At 49.9% G+C, this 23,583-nt stretch overlaps 1 long non-coding RNA gene across 1 annotated transcript; it reads left to right on the top strand.

The window, feature by feature from the left end:
* The first annotated feature begins 8,324 nt into the window (after positions 1-8,324).
* On the top strand, positions 8,325-13,062 carry LOC142467644 (uncharacterized). The gene is made up of 3 exons (XR_012788448.1): positions 8,325-8,465; positions 9,256-9,482; positions 12,711-13,062. It is a non-coding gene; the product is annotated as an uncharacterized LOC142467644 (long non-coding RNA).
* Positions 13,063-23,583: the final 10,521 nt, after the last annotated feature.

The following is a 23,583-nucleotide window of genomic DNA, read 5'->3' as shown; positions in this document are numbered from 1 at the left end:
AACTTTCCCCTTCATATTTTATTCTTCCAGACACGACTGTCTTAAAAAGAAATTCAAGCCAGGGCCTGTAATAAGATGCTCATAAAAAAGTGTCCATATTTCTTGCAGGATTTGTCGCCCGTCCTGCCTCCTACTTCCCCTGCCCCCCGCCCCAACTCCACCTTCTCCGGCTCCCCCTAATCTCACCCACACCCTCTCTCACTCATGCTCCTCACATCGGCCAGGAGATGCTATTCCCGGGGTAACCTGCAGAGGGAGCCGATAACCGAGCAGGTTATAGAATAATAAAGAGACACGGGCAGAATGTTTGCGCAGGAGGCTGGCGGCCTTTGGGCTTTCGCTGCACAGGAAAAGTGTGCGAAATCGGCAAAACTTGTTAGAAGTGACACATTGTGGGATTTTAACGTTACTCCGAGTACACGCAGGGTGCAGCCTAATACCCCAGACCGCCCACCTGGCTATCACAGAGGGGTCAGGCTGGCAGCGATTCCAAGGCCGCAGAGATCTGTGCACTGAATTATTAAGTATTTCTTGGGAAGTTCACAGAGAAGCCCCCATTTATTTCTCTGAAATAGAAACTGGACAGAGAATGACACGGCGGAGTATGGGATTACTTTGCTGCACATTGCTGGCATCTCTGGCAGTTAAAGGGTTAATATAAGAATACTTTACATTAACATGGAGCTGAGATTGGGCTGTACCTAGGGGGATTTGGCTGAAGAGCTGACAATTGACATTTTGGTACCTGATGCACTGAAGGATACAGTGACAAGCCGAGGATCACACATTGCTCAAACTGAGAATGAAACAGGGCTCTCCCACTTCAAAGACAGAACTTATTCTCCACAAGGCATTTACTTTAACCCCTTTATATCCAGAGAGGTCAGTTACAGAGGCCTTTGGCGGTGGATGGTCCCAAATGGTTGTGCATCTCCCCCCTCCCCCCCCCGTGTTCCCCTCCTCTCCCAACCTTCACCCCCTACGCCAACCCCCACTCTCCCCCTCACCCCTCCTCTTCCCACCTCCCCTAACTCCCTCCTCTCCCCACCCCCCATCACCCCCTCCTCTCCCCACCCCCCATCACCCCCTCCTCTCCCCCCATCTGCTTCCATTATTTTTTTGGAACACTATGCCTGAAAGACAAATAAAATATAATAAGGCTGCATGTAACGGTATTTAGATCCATAGCCGTGTAGCGATATGAGGCGCAGGAGGCTGTCTCATGCTGTAATGGAAAGCTGCAGAGAGGAGGAATACGTTCCAGCCGCAGGGGAACGCCTGAGACCCTCAGTCAGTGCCAAAGAGCTGAGGTCCGTAACGGGGACAAAAGCCCCATGTGCCGGTATTGAAAGATCTGCCATGCTCAGGGGGCTGGGGAGATGTGCTGACCACATGCTGAAGTGCTCATTCCAGGCTCAGCTGATAATTCACACTTGGCTGCAGCTTTTCCCAGGCTGGGAGCCATAATGTGTTATGTCTTTATACAGTTCCTGCTAAACCAGGGGTATTATTACTGCTTTTATTTGTACGCAGAGCCGACCGTGTACGCAGCTCTTAAAAAGTGCAGGCCCACAGACAATTAGAAATACAGAGGCATAATAAAAAACACAGCCCCTATTAGGAGAAAGCATAGGATTTGCAATAAAATCAAAGCGCTCAGGCATGCAACGCCCTGCTTAACCCTTTCATATTGTAACCTGTCTATATTCGTTTTCACATTTGATCCCAAAAGATTGGTTAGAAAACGTGCAACGAGTCCCCGGAACATTCAGCCCCAGACGAGCTTATGAAGTGTATCTAAACAAGATAGGAGTGCGGCCAGCGTTATAAAGCATTTCTTATACACTGCTGGCTGGCCCGTCCAGTTCTGAAGGGGTTAAAGGTCAGAGTCTTGTGCCAGACCTGTCCCCTTGGTGAACATTGGCAACATTTGCAAGAAAAGTGAGACACTCATTTATGCTTTGACCAGGACTGTCTCCTTCCTGCCTCTCTGTATGTACTATTCTCTCAGACTTGCTTTTCTCTCTCATTCACACTTTTACTTGGCTTTTTCTTCACATTATTGATGTCTTTCATTTCCTCCTCCCTATCGCTCTCTCTTTCTCACTATGTCTTCCTCTCCTCTCTCTGTCCCTCACTTTTGCTGTCCCCCTCTCTTTCCCTCACATTGTCCCTTCCTCTCCCTCTGTTCCTTTATCTCTCTCCCTCTCTGTATCCCCTTCTCCTTCCCCCTCTCTATCTCTTGCGCTCTCTCTGTTCCTCTCTTCCTCTCCTCTCTCTATCCCCCTCTCTCTTTCCCTCACTTTGTCCCTTCCTCTCCCTCTCTGTATCCCCTTCTCCCTCCCCCTCTCTATCTCTTGCGCGCTCTCTGTTCCTCTCCTCTCTCTATCCCCCTCTCTCTTTCCCTTATTTTGTCCCTTCCTCTCCCTCTCTGTATCCCCTTCTCCCCCTCTCTATCTCCCTCTCATTATCTCCCTTTCCCCCTCTCTTTTCCTCTCTCTCACACAGTTAAACACCTTGTTGCAGCCCTTCTGATGGTGAAGCTGCTCAAGTGTAAAGCCTGACAAGTAGGGTAGTATATATCCTCATGTATATATGTATAACAGGCCCAGGACAGTGAGAGTGTACAAAGTACCCTAAAGACATTATATGAGATCTCTTATCAATATGTCACCTCATCAATCTGCTCCCTAAACAGATGTCTTACACATTGTGAAACATTGTAACCATGTGCTCCCCCGTTCCCAGACACAAATCCAACACTTTCCCTAATCCCCCCAGTTTCAGAGGAATGGGGCCTACCAGCTGGGCGGAACACGCAAAAGTGCGACTTATTAATATCCAGCCAGGAGTCAATCAATCACCCCGGAGCTGGCACCCCGAATCAAAGAAGGATCAAAGCCCCGTAGTGAGAGGCGATGGAATGACAGCTAGAAAGCCAACGCCAGAAATCCCCCCTGGACCAGTCCATTTTTAGGGGAGATTAGGGTTTGACAAGAGTAAGGAGCAGCCCAGCTCGGCTCCGATACGCGCGGAATTCTCTCTTTATTCAGTCGGCATTAAAGCGACATATCGAGTGAAAGACGGAAAAAAGATTGCAATTGATTTAAAGGGAGGGGAAGGGCCTGTTCCTTCGTTAAATATGTTACTAAGCACTTTGTGGAGCTGGTTCTGCCAGGATACAATGTGGCTTTCAGAGGCCTAATGCAGTCAGAACCTGTCCTGGGAATTCCTAATATGAGATAATGCTATCTGGGGAGAGGACAGAAGCTGAGAGCAGAGCTCTGCTTCTCCCATGGCACTGCGGCAGTTGTGTAACCCTCTCACTGCTAAAGGGGTTGGTTGTGCTAATTAGAGATGAGCGTCGGATTGGACGGTTCCTTTTCGTCCGTGGATCAATCTCAAAAGGCGATTCCGGATTCCGCAATCGGGAACGGATTGTATCCAATGGCAGATCGAAACCGACCAAATCCGGCTGCACATTTTACACTGTAAAACGGATTTGGGGGTAAAATGCGAGAAAATCCGGGAGGGACAGACTACGTCTCAGAAGTCCCTTTCACTCACTTACTGCGGCTACTACAGATGTAACTGGACTCATTCCCCCTAGATAGATGGATGGATTAGATAGATACACAGATGAATCAATAAAGAGATAGATAATAGAGATATAGATAGATACACTGATGGATAGATAATATAGATAGATACACTGATAGATAGATAATATAGATTGATACACTGATGGATAGATAGATGTATGATACGGATATAGATAGATACACTGATGGATAGATAGATGTATGATACGGATATAGATATATACACTGATGGATAGATAGATGTATGATACGGATATAGATATATACACTGATGGATAGATAGATGTATGATACGGATATAGATATATACACTGATGGATAGATAGATGTATGATACGGATATAGATATATACACTGATGGATAGATAATATAGATAGATACACCGATGGATAGAAAAATGTATGATACAGATATAGATAGATACACTGATGGATAGATAGATGTATGATACGGATATAGATATATACACTGATGGATAGATAGATGTATGATACGGATATAGATATATACACTGATGGATAGATAGATGTATGATACGGATATAGATATATACACTGATGGATAGATAATATAGATAGATACACTGATGGATAGATAGATGTATGATACAGATATTGATATATACACTGATGGATAGATAGATGTATGATATAGATATAGATACACTGATGGATGGATAGATAGATAGATGTATGATAGAGATATACATGTAGATTGAGATAGATACGCAGGCAGGTAGATAGTAACTGAGATATTCCTGTTTTCTCACTTCTTTCACAGAATATTCTGGACACTGTGTCCCTGTTTCTCCCTTTAAGAGAAGAATAACCAGGCCTGGCTCAGCCTGTCCCGGGCTCCTGCATGTGAAAACTTTCTTCAACAGACTTTAAACCAGAGGAGAGGAAAGACTTCTTACTTCCAAACACCTGTTTCTCCTAAACTTTTACTCCAATGGAAAAATCCATCTTTCATTTCAGTTTTTCTCAGTGTATACATATGATATATATCATAAAGGCGGCAGCAGTCATGGTTAGCAGGAGGCTTCCAGCTGTAGAGGCCCTTTCATTAGGTGGAGAGAGACCTGGATAAGTCCGTCCAGATGGCTCCTGGATCGCTCCGTTTGGAATAAACATGTAACCACTTCTGTACTGGACACATTGCTTTCACATTTTCTCCTTTTTCTGGTTCTGATGCAGGAAATAGTATTTTCTGGGGCCTGTAACCTGCATGCTCTGTGGGACAGGATGGAATTCACTTCCCTCGTCCGCTAGAGAAGTCAGGAGCAGCCATCTTTGTTAAGTGATGTCATCGGTACTGGCGCCCTATATTATAGCTCCATGATACGGTGACATTGTGTAATTTCTGATTGCAAGTATATGTGCCTGTTCCACACCAAATCCCCACTGCTGATTCTCTGGGACCTCAGGATATCCTTCTGATATGGAGCACTGGTTCATAAGTATCCTGTGACTTTTTTACAGTGCGCCTGCATTTTCCTGTTAATGTGTAGCGTGACATTGCAGCCCAGTCCTGTTAATGTGTAGCGTGACATTGCAGCCCAGTCCTGTTAATGTGTAGCGTGACATTGCAGCCCAGTCCTGTTAATGTGTAGCGTAACATTTCAGCCCAGTCCTGTTAATGTGTAGCGTGACATTGCAGCCCAGTCCTGTTAATGTGTAGCGTGACATTGCAGCCCAGTCCTGTTAATGTGTAGCGTGACATTTCAGCCCAGTCCTGTTAATGTGTAGCGTGACATTGCAGCCCAGTCCTGTTAATGTGTAGCGTGACATTGCAGCCCAGTCCTGTTTTTCCCCCCAAGGCTTCAGTCTGCTGTATTACACAGCTTGTACGGCATTGCCTGGGGCAGGGAAGTATAGAGCCAGCATACCCACTCAAAGACAGCTTCTTCCCCTAACTGGGCTTCTCAGTTGCAGCTTGCTAGCTGGCTCTGTCTTGTGACGCTGGTAATAACTACCGCCCAGTTACACGATAAGTGTAATTTGGTGTGCAGCCATTTAAAAAAAAAAAACACATTTCCAATGGGCATGTTACTACAGAAAAGGTTAGATGAATGAGTATTTGTACATGTCTAAATCCTGCACACGCTTCTCCCCTCGGCTGCTGGCTATGTGAGCAGACACTGGAATTACTGTACACAGTCCGACCAGAGAAGGAACAGACGGGCTGCACATTATTCTCTGAGATAATCCATGTGCTCAGACACTAACCATCTCTGGGTGAGAGGGAAGCACAGACACCCTGACAAACTGCCCGGCAAAGGGAAAATACCTACCTATATCACCTACCTATCTCACCTACCACCTACCTATCTCGCCTACCACCTACCTATCTCACCTACCACCTACCTATCTCGCCTACCACCTACCTATCTCGCCTACCACCTACCTATCTCGCCTACCACCTACCTATCTCACCTACCACCTACCTGTCTCACCTACCACCTACCTATCTCATCTACCACCTACCTATGTCACCTACCACCTACGTATCTCACCTATCACACTTACCACCTACGTATCACACCTACCACCTACCTAATTCACCTACCTATCTCACCTACATACCTCACTGTACCACCTACCCACCACCTACCTATCTCACCTACCACCTATATACCTCACTGTACCACCTACCTATCTCACCTACCCACCACCTACTTATCGCAACTACCACCTACCTATCTCACAACTACCACCTACCTATCTCTCACCTACCACCTACCTATCTCACCTACACTCACCTATTGTACCACCTACCTATCTCGTCTACCACCTACCCTACTGTACCACCTACCTTTCTCATCTACCACCTACCTATCTCACCTACTGTACCACCTACCACACACCTAGCTCCCCTACCTAATATCTGTCTACCACCTACCTAACTCCTGTACCCCCTAACTCTCCTACCTCCTACCTATCTCATCTATAACCTACCTGCCACATATCAAACTCCCCTACCTCCATACGACCTCACCAAACAGCTACCTACCACACCTACCAAACTCCCCTACCTCCTACCCCACCTACCACACATACCTACCTCACCTATCTAACTCACTTAGCATCTACCTCACCTACTTACCTTTCCTACCATCTCACCTACCTTGTCTACCACCTACTTGCTTCATCTACCACTTATCTACTTCCCCTATCTTCCAAATGTATGACATCCAAAATCTTGTGTTTATTAAAACATAAAAAGGATCAGACTTTCTCTACTTCTTGAATTTTTCTCAGATTTGAACATTTTCTCCAAAGTCTGACACAAGAACATCTTATCGAATTTCCTAGGTCACAAACGTTCTCAGGTCACAAACCGATATGGAACCTGACCTTGCCCACCCTTACCTGTGTCCCAGGTGATGCCCGAAGTGAACCCGTGACCTTGCCCACCCTTACCTGTGTCCCAGGTGATGCCCGAAGTGAACCCGTGACCTTGCCCACCCTTACCTGTGTCCCAGGTGATGCCCGAAGTGAACCCGTGACCTTGCCCACCCTTACCTGTGTCCCAGGTGATGCCAAAAGTGAACCCGTGACCTTGCCCACCCTTACCTGTGTCCCAGGTGATGCCCGAAGTGAACCCGTGACCTTGCCCACCCTTACCTGTGTCCTAGGTGATGCCCGAAGTGAACCCGTGACCTTGCCCACCCTTACCTGTGTCCCAGGTGATGCCCGAAGTGAACCCGTGACCTTGCCTTCCCTTACCTGTGTCTCAGGCGATGCCCGAAGCAAACCCGTGACCTTGCCTTCCCTTACCTGTGTCCCAGGTGATGCCTGAAGTGAACCCGTGACCTTGCCCACCCTTACCTGTGTCCCAGGTGATGCCTGAAGTGAACCCGTGACCTTGCCCACCCTTACCTGTGTCCCAGGTGATGCCTGAAGTGAACCCGTGACCTTGCCCACCCTTACCTGTGTCCCAGGTGATGCCCGAAGTGAACCCGTGACCTTGCCCACCCTTACCTGTGTCCCAGGTGATGCCCGAAGTGAACCCGTGACCTTGCCCTCCCTTACCTGTGTCCCAGGTGATGCCTGAAGTGAACCCGTGACCTTGCCCACCCTTAACTGTGTCCCAGGTGATGCCCGAAGCAAACCCGTGACCTTGCCCACCCTTACCTGTGTCTCAGGTGATGCCCGAACTGAACCCGTGACCTTGCCCTCCCTTACCTGTGTCCCAGGTGATGCCTGAAGTGAACCCGTGACCTTGCCCTCCCTTACCTGTGTCCCAGGTGATGCCTGAAGTGAACCCGTGACCTTGCCCCCCCTTACCTGTGTCACAGGTGATGCCCGAAGTGAACCCGTGACCTTGCCCACCCTTACCTGTGTCACAGGTGATGCCCGAAGTGAACCCGTGACCTTGCTCTCCCTTACCTGTGTCCTAGGTGATGCCCGTAGTGAACCCGTGACCTTGCCCACCCTTACCTGTGTCCCAGGTGATGCCCGAAGTGAACCCGTGACCTTGCCCTCCCTTACCTGTGTCCCAGGTGATGCCTGAAGTGAACCCGTGACCTTGCCCTCCCTTACCTGTGTCCCAGGTGATGCCCGAAGTGAACCCGTGACCTTGCCCACCCTTACCTGTGTCCCAGGTGATGCCCGAAGTGAACCCGTGACCTTGCCCTCCCTTACCTGTGTCCCAGGTGATGCCCGAAGTGAACCCGTGACCTTGCCCACCCTTACCTGTGTCCCAGGTGATGCCCGAAGTGAACCCGTGACCTTGCCCTCCCTTACCTGTGTCCCAGGTGATGCCTGAAGCAGAAGTAAAGAGAATCGCAGACGCGGTGTGAATTCTGTACAAACGCTGCAGCCGGAGAGAGACTTACTGGCAGAAGTTAAAAGGTTGATGTGAGTCTTTCAATATTTAATGATTGAGAAACAGAAACATTAACATGTCAGATGGGAAGTTCTGCAGGCGCTACATAAAAGTCAGCCGGCTACACAGAGCAGTGCTGAGTATGACCTCACATTCTAAACTAACATGTCCTCTTATTTGGAACATAAAAGACACAAAAGGGTCCATAGAAATGCTAACATCCGACCCCCACTGCTTATTCCTGCAAATGCCAGTGGTCTCCCCAACTCAACACCAGTGTGGCAGGCCTGGCAAGGGTTCGTGTGGTGGGCCTACATTACAATCTTATCAACACAAAGAAATGTTCTCCCTGACGCACGCCGCGTGCTTTCTGATCGCAGGAAATACGGAATGAAACCTGAGGAGGGTTTCACAGCGCACCCGCTGGTCCAGTTTGTGATGCAGATCAGGGAGAAAAAGGGAGGTCCGGATTTTGATCCCATTTTAATATGTGTAACTCGGCCAGAATTCCCCCGATCACATACAGGGAATATTACTGCGATTCCCTATAACATGCTGTCCTGTGAGGTCCCACCTGGCAGTGGAGAGGTTAATAAAACATCTTTATCCAGCACACACGCTTTGGGTCCTGGAACAGAAAGGAAACTGGCAAAAAATGCCCCCCGGACTGTTAATATTTCAGTTTGTGCCGTGTCTGTGCTTCCCATATGCTTTTTATTTGCAAACCTCCCCCCTGTCTGTTAACCCTTCACAAGCTGCAGAGGTCAGAGACGCACCGCTCCGCACTTCGAACATGTCTAACCTGCTGACCTCCCCCTGCAGATCGTGTATACAGCGCTGTGCACATTGTCAGAGATACGCGACGGGAGAAAACATTATTAACAGAAGCCGTGAGAAACAAGATCCTGGAGATGGATTCAAACTGGCACAGAGAGGGCAATATACACACCGCACCTCCCGCCGGGTGCTCGGGACCTCGGGGTAACCGGGAGAACGTCCCACAGCTCGGACCCGGAACCTCAGATAAGATCGCTCCTTTCCTGAGCTCGGTACTGTCTCCTAATAAAGGGATGTGTGGGAGTGCGGGGGGCTGTGCGCTGCAGGGAGTGCGGGGGGCTGTGCGCTGCGGCAGGGAGTGCGGGATGCTGTGCGCTGAGGCAGGGAGTGCGGGATGCTGTGCGCTGAGGCAGGGAGTGCGGGATGCTGTGCGTTGAGGCAGGGAGTGCGGGATGCTGTGCGCTGAGGCAGGGAGTGTGGGATGCTGTGCGTTGAGGCAGGGAGTGCGGGGGGCTGTGCGCTGAGGCAGGGAGTGCGGGATGCTGTGCGCTGAGGCAGGGAGTGCGGGATGCTGTGCGCTGAGGCAGGGAGTGCGGGATGCTGTGCGTTGAGGCAGGGAGTGCGGGATGCTGTGCGCTGCAGGGAGTGCGGGGTGCTGTGCGCTGAGGCAGGGAGTGTGGGGTGCTGTGCGCAGCAGGGAGTGCGGGGTGCTGTGCGCTGAGGCAGGGAGTGTGGGGTGCTGTGCGCTGAGGCAGGGAGTGCGGGGTGCTGTGCGCTGAGGCAGGGAGTGCGGGGTGCTGTGCGCTGAGGCAGGGAGTGCGGGATGCTGTGCGCTGCAGGGAGTGTGTGGATGCTGTGCGCTGCAGGGGGGATGCTCTGTGCTGAGGCAGGCAGTGATGCGCTGTGGCAGGGGGTGACGCTGTGCGCTGAGGCAGGGAGTGACGTTCTGCGCTGAGGCAGGGAGTGACGCTCTGCGCTGAGGCAGGGAGTGACGCTCTGCGCTGAGGCAGGGAGTGACGCTCTGCGCTGAGGCAGGGAGTGACGCTCTGCGCTGAGGCAGGGAGTGACGCTCTGCGCTGAGGCAGGGACTGACACTGCGCTGAGGCAGGGAGTGACACCGCTGAGGCAGGGAGTAACGCTCTGCGCTGAGGCACGGAGTGACGCTCTGCACTGAGGCAGGAAGTGACGCTCTGCGCTGAGGCAGGGAGTGACGCTCTGCGCTGAGGCAGGGAATGACGCTCTGCGCTGAGGCAGGGAGTGACGCTCTGCGCTGAGGCAGGGAGTGACGCTCTGCGCTGAGGCAGGGAGTGACGCTCTGCGCTGAGGCAGGGAGTGACGCTCTGCGCTGAGGCAGGGAGCTACGCTCTGCACTGAGGCAGGGAGTGACGCTCTGCGCTGAGGCAGGGAGTTACGCTCTGCGCTGAGGCAGGGAGTTACGCTCTGCGCTGAGGCAGGGAGCGACGCTCTGCGCTGAGGCAGGGAGTGATGCTACAGTAACAAACATAAGTTTAACAATGTGTTATATGGCTGAGCGCTTGCAACTGTAATATATCTCCAGTCCTCAAGGGCCACTAACAGGTCAGGTTTTAAGCATATCGCTGCTTCAGCAGAGGTGGCTCAGTCATTTTCACTGAGCCACTGATTGTGCCACCTGTGCTAAAGCGGGGATATCCTTAAAACCTGACCTGTTGGTGGCCTTTGAGGACTGGAGTTTGCCAGTCCTGTTATATTGTGTCCGTGGCCCGCGCCCGTGGTGTACACTGGCTGCACGGCGCTGTGCGGTGACACGTGCGGGTATGATGCTGATGGATAGATAGCTGTGGGGTAATGCTCGGGCAGCGAGGGATTTCCATATTTTAAACATGTTTAGTCTGAGACGGAGCAATTTGTCACTCACCCCCGCAGGTCCGGCAGCTGAACACAGCGTGGGGTGGGCAATGCTGCAAATGCATGCATGGGATACAGAGCTCGGGGTACGGGACAGAGCTCGGGGTTCGGGACAGAGCTCGGGGTACGGGACAGAGCTCGGGGTACGGGACAGAGCTCGGGGTACGGGACAGAGCTCGGGGTACGGGACAGAGCTCGGGGTACGGGACAGAGCTCGGGGTACGGGACAGAGCTCGGGGTACGGGACAGAGCTCGGGATAGGGGACAGAGCTCGGGATAGGGGACAGAGCTCGGGATAGGGGACAGAGCTCGGGATAGGGGACAGAGCTCGGGATAGGGGACAGAGCTCGGGGTACGGGACAGAGCTCGGGGTACGGGACAGAGCTCGGGGTTATAGGACAGAGCTCGGGGTACGGGACAGAGCTCGGGGTACGGGACAGAGCTCGGGGTACGGGACAGAGCTCGGGGTACGGGACAGAGCTCGGGGTACGGGACAGAGCTCGGGGTTATAGGACAGAGCTCGGGGTACGGGACAGAGCTCGGGGTACGGGACAGAGCTCGGGGTACGGGACAGAGCTCGGGGTACGGGACAGAGCTCGGGGTACGGGACAGAGCTCGGGATACGGGACAGAGCTCGGGGTACGGGACAGAGCTCGGGATAGGGGACAGAGCTCGGGATACGGGACAGAGCTCGGGGTACGGGACAGAGCTCGGGATAGGGGACAGAGCTCGGGGTAGGGGACAGAGCTCGGGGTACGGGGCAGAGCTCGGGATACGGGGCAGAGCTCGGGGTACGGGACAGAGCTCGGGATAGGGGACAGAGCTCGGGTACGGGACAGAGCTCGGGGTACGGGATAGAGCTCGGGGTACGGGACAGAGCTCGGGGTACGGGACAGAGCTCGGGGTACGGGACAGCTCGGGCTCGGGATACGGGACAGAGCTCGGGATAGGGGACAGAGCTCGGGATAGGGGACAGAGCTCGGGATAGGGGACAGAGCTCGGGATAGGGGACAGAGCTCGGGTACGGGATAGAGCTCGGGTTACGGGACAGAGCTCGGGTACGGGATAGAGCTCGGGGTACGGGACAGAGCTCGGGGTACGGGACAGAGCTCGGGGTATGGGACAGCTCGGGCTCGGGATACGGGACAGAGCTCGGGATAGGGGACAGAGCTCGGGATAGGGGACAGAGCTCGGGTACGGGATAGAGCTCGGGTTACGGGACAGAGCTCGGGTACGGGATAGAGCTCGGGGTACGGGACAGAGCTCGGGATACGGGACAGAGCTCAGGATAGGGGACAGAGCTCGGGATAGGGGACAGAGCTCGGGATACGTGACAGAGCTCAGGATAGGGGGGTACGGACAGAGCTCAGGATAGGGGACAGAGCTCGGGATACGGGACAGAGCTCAGGTTAGGGGGGTACGGGACAGAGCTCGGGGTACGGGACATACAGAGCTCAGATCATTTCATGTTGCTAAGAGTTCAGTCTGGTCCCAGCGCCCTGACGTTTGCTGCGATCACATATGTTCTGTGTCTTCCCTAATGTCTGCCTGCTGACTGTCACATTCTTCATGTCTATTGATACAATACATTGTGACAGCCTAAATCCCCACAGCCTCCCCGAGACCCCTGCACCCTTTGATGGTGTCGGGGCAGGCGGCCTGGAGCATGGAGGAATGCAGGGCATCAGCTGGACATGATCAAAGGCAGTGGGAAGATGTTATAAAGACATCAGAAGAGCTCTGAGATGAAGAGCTGCAGGTGATTGATGCTCCCTGGACCAGCCCTTCCCTCAGCATCCTGTCCCCCAGCAGCAATCTTACTTCTCAAGGCAGGACCAGTGGAAACCAAGTTAAGATGAGCACCTCAGTCACTCTGCGATGTCCCACAGTCCAGCTTTAGAAATGGGGTTGGTTAAAATAAAACGGCCCCAAATTAAAACAGTAACGTAACTGCTGATCTGGGACTAGTTTAAGGAACAGCTCTCTTTCTCACCCCCTCCCTCTCCTCTCTCCCTCCACCTTTCTCTCCTCTCTCCCTCCCCCTCTCTTTCCTCTCTTTCTCTCCCTACCCCTCTCTCTATCTCTTCCCCTCTCCCTCCCTGCCTACCTCTCTCTCTCGCCCCCCCCTCTCCCCCTGTCCTTTTTTCCTTTCTCCCCCTCTATCCTCCTCCTCTCTCTACCTATCTCTCCCCACCTCTTCTCTCCCCCGTCTCCTCTCTCCCTCCTCACTCTGCAGTGGATGAGTATGGGAGATGCTCAGTGTCATTTTACAATGTACCATCATCATTTTCCCAGGGGAAGGAGTGGGTGAATCAGTGGTGCATATTTGTGAATTTGGAGATCTCTGGGTAATCTTGGCTTTGAGAAAAGTCATGAAAATGTCAACAATCAATAAAATAAAAATGTGATAAAGATGAAGCAGGTAGAAATAGCCGTGTTAGTCCAGTAACGATAGTGCAGAGTAACAGAGTACTTCAGTATTAGGTGAGACCTTTTGTATTTGGACTAACAATAGATATTATAAGTCACGCTTTGGATAGTTCTCCTCTCTTCGAGAACTCTCGAAAGCGTCTCTTATACTGTAATATCTATTGTTAGTCCAAATACAAAAGGTCTCACCCAATACTGAAGTACTCTGTTACTCTGCACTATAAAGATGAACCAAACGCTTAACCCTAATAGCAAGAATATTTTGGCAACTATTGGAAGATATTTTGGCAGATTTCGCTGTAAATGTTCACTTCCAGTCCCAGGTAATCTTACCTGAAGCAGGGAAACCCCACAGCTCACCTGTGATCCATCCGTTCACTTCCAGTCCCAGGAAATCTTACCTGAAGCAGGGAAACCCAACAGCTCACCTGTGATCCATCCGTTCACTTCCAGTCCCAGGTAATCTTACCTGAAGCAGGGGGACCCCACAGCTCATCTGCGATCCATCCGTTCACTTCCAGTCCCAGGTAATCTTACCTGAAGCAGGGGGACCCCACAGCTCATCTGCGATCCATCCGTTCACTTCCAGTCCCAGGTAATCTTACCTGAAGCAGGGGGACCCCACAGCTCACCTGTGATCCATCCGACACCTGAGGTCTCTTCGGTTCCGGAGTGGAGAGCCCGGGGTGGGCTGTAGGTCCACCGGGAGGACTGGGGAAACAATATGGCCACCAACAGCCAATGACAAAGCCTCAGCAGATGACATTGTGGCTTTCTATTGGTGGCCCGAGGCCACGGCTGGAGTACCTTGTGGCTTATGTGGTGGTGGAGAACAAAAAATACTGATTGTCAAAAAATGAGTAGAGTAAAACAAGTAATGATTTCTTTATTATTACGATGCAATTGCATGGAGACCAAAATGGTGAAATCTCACAGGCTCGGTCTGAACACGTAAAGCACAAACTATTTGCATATATCAAAATCACGGGATATTATATATATATATTTATAGATATATATATATAACGCTATTGCTTATATAGCTAAACTAATTAAATGCCCACATAAGGATTATGCAAAACACCTATTATGCCAAGATAAACAGAATAAGCGTTTCCCACACTATCCCTACGACAACCACTGTCTAATCTTGTTAGTGGCATATGACCCAGAAGTTATAACAGTAACCCTTCTCTTTTGGTAAACAGTCATGTCTAGAGTCTCCGTCACTTATTTCACTTTCCCTGATCTCCAACTGATTAACCCTTTTGTCACCAGAGTAGTCTTAGTATACCATGATGTGTCTCGGAGACCCCATATCATAATCCATTTCTCAGGCCCAGAATCCTTTACTCGGACAGTCCCCCCTTTCATGTTAGGAACCTTTAGTGACGACGCATGCAGGATCTTTAGATAGCATCATGCACCTGTAGGTTCAACGGGTCAGGACCATAGAGTGAAGCGGATAGAGATGGGCCTTCTCTGAGTACATGGGTCAGTACGGTCGCTTCCGCACACCTGGATACTCGTTTCTTTCCCAGAGTGACAATCAGGACAATCACCACAGTTACACACAATCACAATGCCTTACTCCAACACTTTCTACGGGTGACCCGAGGCCACGGTTGGAGTCCTCTGCAATATTTGTGGACAAAACTAGAGCACGACGTGTCCCATCTCTGCTGCCGGAGGTTTGATATTTCCTTACTCCTAATTTGCAGTGCCCATTGAGATGGGCTGCTCTTTAATAATTCTCTGCTACATGATCCTCGCCAGGATGAGGGGTTCCTCTTCTTCTCTGTTTGAAGACTCAGAAGGAGACACATGTTATTGAGACGCTTTTGCCCTAATAAGAGTTTATTCAGTCAGCTTCTGACATGTGACTCCAATCTGCAGCCTGTATCAGAGGCGCACTAAATTAAAGGCGCCATATGGGCGTATGGAGGTGTCATTGAGAAGGAACAGACCCCACAGCTAAGTGGGGAGCAGCTGCAGCTACTGGGGCGTATAGAATATCTGGGGGGTCATTACTGTAGGGGCAAACTTGATAAAAAATATTCTCCAAATGGCAATTTTATCATCCTTGTGACTCAAAAGCAAACAATTAGAAAAGATCATACTGTCCAGAACTCTGAGCGACAGATGGTATATTTACTGGTATCAATATGGTTCCACGCATCAGATTAGTGTACAAAATAAAGCACATTGGATTGGAAACTGGCTGAAGGACAGACAACAGAGGGTTGTCATAAATGGAACTTTTTCAGGTTGGGCTAAAGTCGTGAGTGGAGTACCTCAGGGATCGGTACTGGGACCCCTGCTTTTTAACTTGTTTATTAATGACCTTGAGGTTGGCATCAAGAGCAAAGTATCTATATTTGCTTTTGATACTAAATTGTGTAAGGTAATAGAATCAGAGCAGGATGTAATTTCTCTCTAGAAGGACTTGGAGAGACTGGAAATGTGGGCAGGTAAATGGCAGATGAGGTTTAATACAGATACCTGTAAGGTTATGCATTTGGGAAACAAGAATAAACATGCAACTTACAAATTAAATGGGAATAAATTAGGCGAATCTTTGATGGCGAAGGATTTAGGAGTGCTTGTAGACAGCAGGCTTAGCAATAGTGCCCAAAGTCATGCAGTAGCTGCAAAGACAAACAAGATCTTATCTTGAATGAAACTGGCAATGGATGGAAGGGAAGTAAACATAATTATGCCCCTTTATAAAGCATTAGCAAGACCACACCTTGAATATGGAGTACAATTTTTGGCACCACTCCTTAGAAAAGACATTATGGAACAAGAAAAAGTGCGTGAAGGGGGTGGATAATCTGATTTATGAGAAGAGGCTAGCTAAATTAGATTTGTTTACTTTAGAAAAGAGGCGTCTAAGAGGGGATATGAAAGATATATATAAATATAATCGGGACAGTACAAGGAGCTTTCAAAATAACTATTCATCCCAAGGGCAGTGCATATGACAAAGAGTTATTCCTTAAGGTTGGAGGAAAGGAGATTTCACCAGCAACAAAGGAAAGGGTTCTTTACAGTAAGGGCAGTTACAGTGTGGGATTCATTACCCATGGAGACTGGGATGGCAGATACAATAGATTTGTTCAAAAAAAGGTTGGACGTCTTTTAGGATAGGAAAGGTATACAGTGATATACCAAATAAGTAAACATGGGAAGGATGCTGATCCAGGGAGTAATCCGATTGCCAATTCTTGGAGTCAGGAAGGAATTTATTTTTCCCCTTATGAGATATCATTGGATGATATGACACTGGGGTTTGTGTTTGCCTTCCTCTGGATCAATAAGTAAGTATAGATATAGGATAAAGTATCTGCTGTCTAAATGTAGTATTCAGGACATATATTAACCCCGTTACTGCAGGTATGCCCGCTTGCAGCATTGCTCTTCGTGAAGCAAAATGTATTACGTCTGCAACAAGCGGGAAATACTTTTTATTTCAAATCCCGATGCACCTGACAAGACGACAATGCCAGCTCAGAGCTGGAACTGTTATTGGACATAAGAAATGGAAAAAAGCCACAAGGCGCTGAAGACCAAGCAATATCCTACATGTGTTTTGTTTTTAAAAAAATCGGTTCTGAACTCTGAATGACATTTTGTATGCATCATAATGTAACAAGCATTTTTTGTTTTTATAACAACCATTTACAAAGTCACATCCCTTTCCTCTTCTGAAACAGGCTCTGGCACACCCCTTTTTGAGCCCTCTCCTCTCTCTAGCAGTGCACCAATTGTATCTAGTGACTGCCTGGTCACATGATCTTCCCCACAGAACTTTGCATCTTTGGTCCTCTTCTGCGGCACTGACAGCCATTTAGTGAACCCCCGAGCCGAATCTTCGCCGATCGATCACAGGAGAACGGATCGATCGGCAACGTAACTAATTATTTATCATTGTGTGGCTAGTGTTGATGCACATATAAAAGGGGAAATAAATAAGTAAAATAAAAATCCGACAGCTTGGAAAGCTGCTTTAAAACAGCAATACTAAAGTGCAATGTGTGCTCCACTAGAACTGCACAGTCTAATTTGGTCGCCTAAAAAGATTATTCATTCTATTCATGAACCGCTACGTGCAATGACCAACTCCCTGGCAGTCTGGGAGGCCGCCAAATTTAGATGTTCGCTGACCACGAAACATTCATTAATGACCCCACTATTCGATAATCCTGACTTTCTTCCGGATCTGAATAGCAAGAATTTTAACATTTGGAAACAGAACGGGTTTTTGAGGTCCAAAGATCTGGGGAGTAGAAATAACATTCAAACGTTTGACCAAATTATGGGCCTCATGCTATAAACAGCGAGAAGCCCCTTATCGCCAGCAACGCCTGCAGCGATTCAGAAATCCCCGATAAAATTGCGATAAGAGCAAAAATCGCCGCTTTGTTTGCAGAGAAAAAAAACGCCAAATGCCTAAGGGCTGGGACCCGCTGCGCCCGGCGGCGCGGGCGGCTGCACGGGCTTTCCCCACCAGCAGGGGAATCCTCCCGAGCCGGTCCCGGTCCCCCCTGGCTGCACAGCTCACTACACGCTGTGACGCGTCAGCCGCTAGAGGATACAAGAGAATTGTGATCCCTAGCGTTGACACGTCATGTGGTGTGGCTGTGAGCCAATGAGGAGGGGAGGCTTCGGGGAGCGGGGAGGAGTGTGGAGTGAAAGCAGCGTGAGTGCCTGTCTGTGTGTATGTGTGTGTGTCTGAGTGCCTATCTGTGTTTGTGTATGTGTGTATGAATGCCTGTGTGTGTGTGTGTGTGTGTGTGTGTGTGTGTGTGTGTGTGTGTGTGTGTGTGTGTGTGTGTGTGTGTGTGTGTGTGTGTGTGTATGAGTGCCTGCGTGTGTGTGTGCCTGCGTGCGTGTGTCTGAGTGCCTATCTGTGTTTGTGTATGTGTGTATGAATGCCTGCGTGTGTGTGTGTGTGTGTGTGTGTATGAGTGCCTGCGTGTGTGTGTGTGTGTGTGCCTGTGTGTGTGTGTTGCTTACCATCAGCAGCTCCAGCCCGAGCCCGTGGAGGGAGGGGGGGGGGGAGAGTAGCGGGTCCCTCCGCTCAAGCCACGCCCCCCCTCCCGCTCAAGCCTCCCACTCCCGCCCACCTCCCGCTCCGGCTCCCTCTCCCTACAGAGCGCATATCGCGGTCTGTGTATGTCAGCGCACCGCCTGTCTGCAGTGCGGGAGCGCTGACTGAGGGAGCGGGGCCTTAGCCTCACTCTGTCTGTCTCCCGCTCGCTCCCAACACAGAGAATGATTAATAAGAAGTGCAGCATTTAAGTAGAGAAATGATTTGTCTCGCGAGATTATCGCCCAATGCCACAATAACATTGTAGAACACGCCACGCCATTTCCTAGTTCTCAGAGAGACGATCATCGCGCCGCCGGCTACTCGCCATTTTTAAAAATGTTGCTATCACAGATATTCGGGGCTTTCTGCACACCGTGATAGCAACGCTGTCACAAATGGCGATTTAGAAACCCTGGCGATTTTTTCTATCAGACTTGACTGCATGAGCCCTATGTCGGAATAGGACATACCAAACTCAGAATGCTTCAGATGCCTCCAGATTCGCGCATTTTATACCACATTTTCCCCACGCCCCTCATTGACAAATTTCAAAACGCTCTGTATACTGGAAACAGACACCAAGTGGACTACCCCAGAAAACGGCGTTCCATGACCCAATGGGAGGCTGATCTGGGTGAAGTACCGGAGGAGGAGGAGGAGGAATGGGTTACGATGTTCGTGGCAGCGGCCAAGAGCTCCATCTGTACGACATTAAAGGAGAACGCATATAAAGTCCTAATGAGATGGTATCTCACCCCACTAAAACTCTCTAAATTTGTCCCAGGGTAATCCCCATGGTGTCCCAAACAATGCGGAGAGCCTGCAGACTTGTTACATATGCTGTGGTCCTGCCCTTGTGTAGCACCAGTATGGGAACAAATTAGAGATTGGCCACAGAGGATTTCTGACCTCACTATCCCCCTAGATCCTTAACACAAACATTCCCAACAAGCTCAAAGCCCAACACCCACCACATCATATATATATATATATATACTAGCTGATATACCCGGCGTTGCCCGGGATGTAAATCCGTAATAGGTAGTATTATATATAAATAGGGGAACAATAGGATGACTATTTGGTGCAAAGGTTGTATAATAATGTTGAAAAGAAACATGGAAGAAAATGTAATACGATGTTGTTTAAAAATGTTTTTTTGTAAAGACACCACAGTACAATGTATATTTTGGTGACATAAGTGATGTGAAAATGTGAGGTGTGTGTCCCGCTAGGGTGTGAGGCGGCGGGTGGGTGTTCAGTACGGGTGGCGGGTGGGTAGTGAGTGATGGCTTTGGGTGGGGCTACTGCTAGGGTGTGAGCGGCTATGAGGCGGCGGGGAGGCTGGCACTGCCCCTGCCTGCAGTATACCTATTGTATGTATTAATGCTGTAGGTTTGGGGAGGCTGGCACTGCCCCTGCCCCTGCCTGCAGTATACCTATTGTATGTATTAATGGTGTATGTTTGGGGGAGGCTGGCACTGCCCCTGCCTGCAGTATACCTATTGTATGTATTAATGATGTAGGTTTGGGGGAGGCTAGCACTGCCCCTGCCTGCAGTATACCTATTGTATGTATTAATGCTGTAGGTTTGGGGGAGGCTGGCACTGCCCCTGCCTGCAGTATACCTATTGTATGTATTAATGCTGTAGGTTTGGGGAGGCTGGCACTGCCCCTGCCTGCAGTATACCTATTGTATGTATTAATGCTGTAGGTTTGGGGGAGGCTGGCACTGCCCCTGCCTGCAGTATACCTATTGTATGTATTAATGCTGTAGGTTTGGGGAGGCTGGCACTGCCCCTGCCTGCAGTATACCTATTGTATGTATTAATGCTGTAGGTTTGGGGGAGGCTGGCACTGCCCCTGCCTGCAGTATACCTATTGTATGTATTAATGCTGTAGGTTTGGGGGAGGCTGGCACTGCCCCTGCCTGCAGTATACCTATTGTATGTATTAATGCTGTAGGTTTGGGGAGGCTGGTACTGCCCCTGCCTGCAGTATACCTATTGTATGTATTAATGCTGTAGGTTTGGGGGAGGCTGGCACTGCCCCTGCCTGCAGTATACCTATTGTAAGTATTAATGCTGTAGGTTTGGGGGAGGCTGGCACTGCCCCTGCCTGCAGTATACCTATTGTATGTATTAATGCTGTAGGTTTGGGGGAGGCTGGCACTGCCCCTGCCTGCAGTATACCTATTGTATGTATTAATGCTGTAGGTTTGGGGAGGCTGGTACTGCCCCTGCCTGCAGTATACCTATTGTATGTATTAATGCTGTAGGTTTGGGGGAGGCTGGCACTGCCCCTGCCTGCAGTATACCTATTGTACGTATTAATTGTGTAGGTTTGGGGGAGGCTGGCACTGCCCCTGCCTGCAGTATACCTATTGTATGTATTAATGCTGTAGGTTTGGGGGAGGCTGGCACTGCCCCTGCCTGCAGTATACCTATTGTATGTATTAATGCTGTAGGTTTGGGGGAGGCTGGTACTGCCCCTGCCTGCAGTATACCTATTGTATGTATTAATGCTGTAGGTTTGGGGGAGGCTGGTACTGCCCCTGCCTGCAGTATACCTATTGTATGTATTAATGGTGTAGGTTTGGGGGAGGCTGGCACTGCCCCTGCCTGCAGTATAATTATTGTATGTATTAATGCTGTAGGTTTGGGGGAGGCTGGCACTGCCCCTGCCTGCAGTATACCTATTGTATGTATTAATGCTGTAGGTTTGGGGGAGGCTGGTACTGCCCCTGCCTGCAGTATACCTATTGTATGTATTAATGCTGTAGGTTTGGGGGAGGCTGGCACTGCCCCTGCCTGCAGTATACCTATTGTATGTATTAATGCTGTAGGTTTGGGGGAGGCTGGCACTGCCCCTGCCTGCAGTATACCTATTGTATGTATTAATGCTGTAGGTTTGGGGAAGGCTGGCACTGCCCCTGCCTGCAGTATACCTATTGTATGTATTAATGCTGTAGGTTTGGGGGAGGCTGGTACTGCCCCTGTCTGCAGTATACCTATTGTATGTATTAATGCTGTAGGTTTGGGGGAGGCTGGCACTGCCCCTGCCTGCAGTATACCTATTGTATGTATTAATGCTGTAGGTTTGGGGAAGGCTGGCACTGCCCCTGCCTGCAGTATACCTATTGTATGTATTAATGATGTAGGTTTGGGGGAGGCTGGCACTGCCCCTGCCTGCAGTATACCTATTGTATGTATTAATGCTGTAGGTTTGGGGGAGGCTGGCACTGCCCCTGCCTGCAGTATACCTATTGTATGTATTAATGCTGTAGGTTTGGGGGAGGCTGACACTGCCCCTGCCTGCAGTATACCTATTGTATGTATTAATGGTGTAGGTTTGGGGGAGGCTGGCACTGCCCCTGCCTGCAGTATACCTATTGTATGTATTAATGCTGTAGGTTTGGGGGAGGCTGGTACTGCCCCTGCCTGCAGTATACCTATTGTATGTATTAATGCTGTAGGTTTGGGGGAGGCTGGCACTGCCCCTGCCTGCAGTATACCTATTGTATGTATTAATGCTGTAGGTTTGGGGGAGGCAGGCACTGCCCCTGCCTGCAGTATACCTATTGTATGTATCAATGATGTAGGTTTGGGGGAGGCAGGCACTGCCCCTGCCTGCAGTATACCTATTGTATGTATTAATGCTGTAGGTTTGGGGGAGGCAGGCACTGCCCCTGCCTGCAGTATACCTATTGTATGTATTAATGCTGTAGGTTTGGGGGAGGCTGGCACTGCCCCTGCCTGCAGTATACCTATTGTACGTATTAATGCTGTAGGTTTGGGGGAGGCTGGTACTGCCCCTGCCTGCAGTATACCTATTGTATGTATTAATGCTGTAGGTTTGGGGGAGGCTGGTACTGCCCCTGCCTGCAGTATACCTATTGTATGTATTAATGCTGTAGGTTTGGGGAGGCTGGCACTGCCCCTGCCTGCAGTATACCTATTGTATGTATTAATGGTGTAGGTTTGGGGAGGCTGGCACTGCCCCTGCCTGCAGTATACCTATTGTATGTATTAATGCTGTAGGTTTGGGGGAGGCTGGCACTGCCCCTGCCTGCAGTATACCTATTGTATGTATTAATTCTGTAGGTTTGGGGGAGGCTGGCACTGCCCCTGCCTGCAGTATACCTATTGTATGTATTAATGGTGTAGGTTTGGGGGAGGCTGGCACTGCCCCTGCCTGCAGTATACCTATTGTATGTATTAATGCTGTAGGTTTGGGGGAGGCTGGTACTGCCCCTGCCTGCAGTATACCTATTGTATGTATTAATGGTGTAGGTTTGGGGGAGGCTGGCACTGCCCCTGCCTGCAGTATACCTATTGTATGTATTAATGGTGTAGGTTTGGGGAGGCTGGCACTGCCCCTGCTTGCAGTATACCTATTGTATGTATTAATGCTGTAGGTTTGGGGGAGGCTGGCACTGCCCCTGCCTGCAGTATACCTATTGTACGTATTAATGCTGTAGGTTTGGGGGAGGCTGGCACTGCCCCTGCCTGCAGTATACCTATTGTATGTATTAATGATGTAGGTTTGGGGGAGGCTGGTACTGCCCCTGCCTGCAGTATACCTATTGTATGTATTAATGGTGTAGGTTTGGGGGAGGCTGGCACTGCCCCTGCCTGCAGTATACCTATTGTATGTATTAATGCTGTAGGTTTGGGGGAGGCTGGTACTGCCCCTGCCTGCAGTATACCTATTGTATGTATTAATGCTGTAGGTTTGGGGGAGGCTGGCACTTCCCCTGCCTGCAGTATACCTATTGTATGTATTAATGCTGTAGGTTTGGGGGAGGCTGGCACTGCCATTAGCTGTTCTGTGTGTAAATGGAGGGTTGGCAGGTAGTGTTTGGGAAGGAGGGTGGCACTGCCACATAATAGCTAATCATCACTATACATGAAGTGCTGGGCAGGGCAGTGTGGAAGAGCCCTGAACTGTTTCTGCCCAGA

The sequence above is a fragment of the Ascaphus truei genome, chromosome 16 (assembly GCF_040206685.1).
Source record: "Ascaphus truei isolate aAscTru1 chromosome 16, aAscTru1.hap1, whole genome shotgun sequence".
In the NCBI taxonomy this organism is placed as follows: domain Eukaryota; kingdom Metazoa; phylum Chordata; class Amphibia; order Anura; family Ascaphidae; genus Ascaphus; species Ascaphus truei.
The sequence above is the reverse complement of the archived record's forward strand: the minus strand, read 5'-3'. Positions and strand labels throughout refer to the sequence as shown.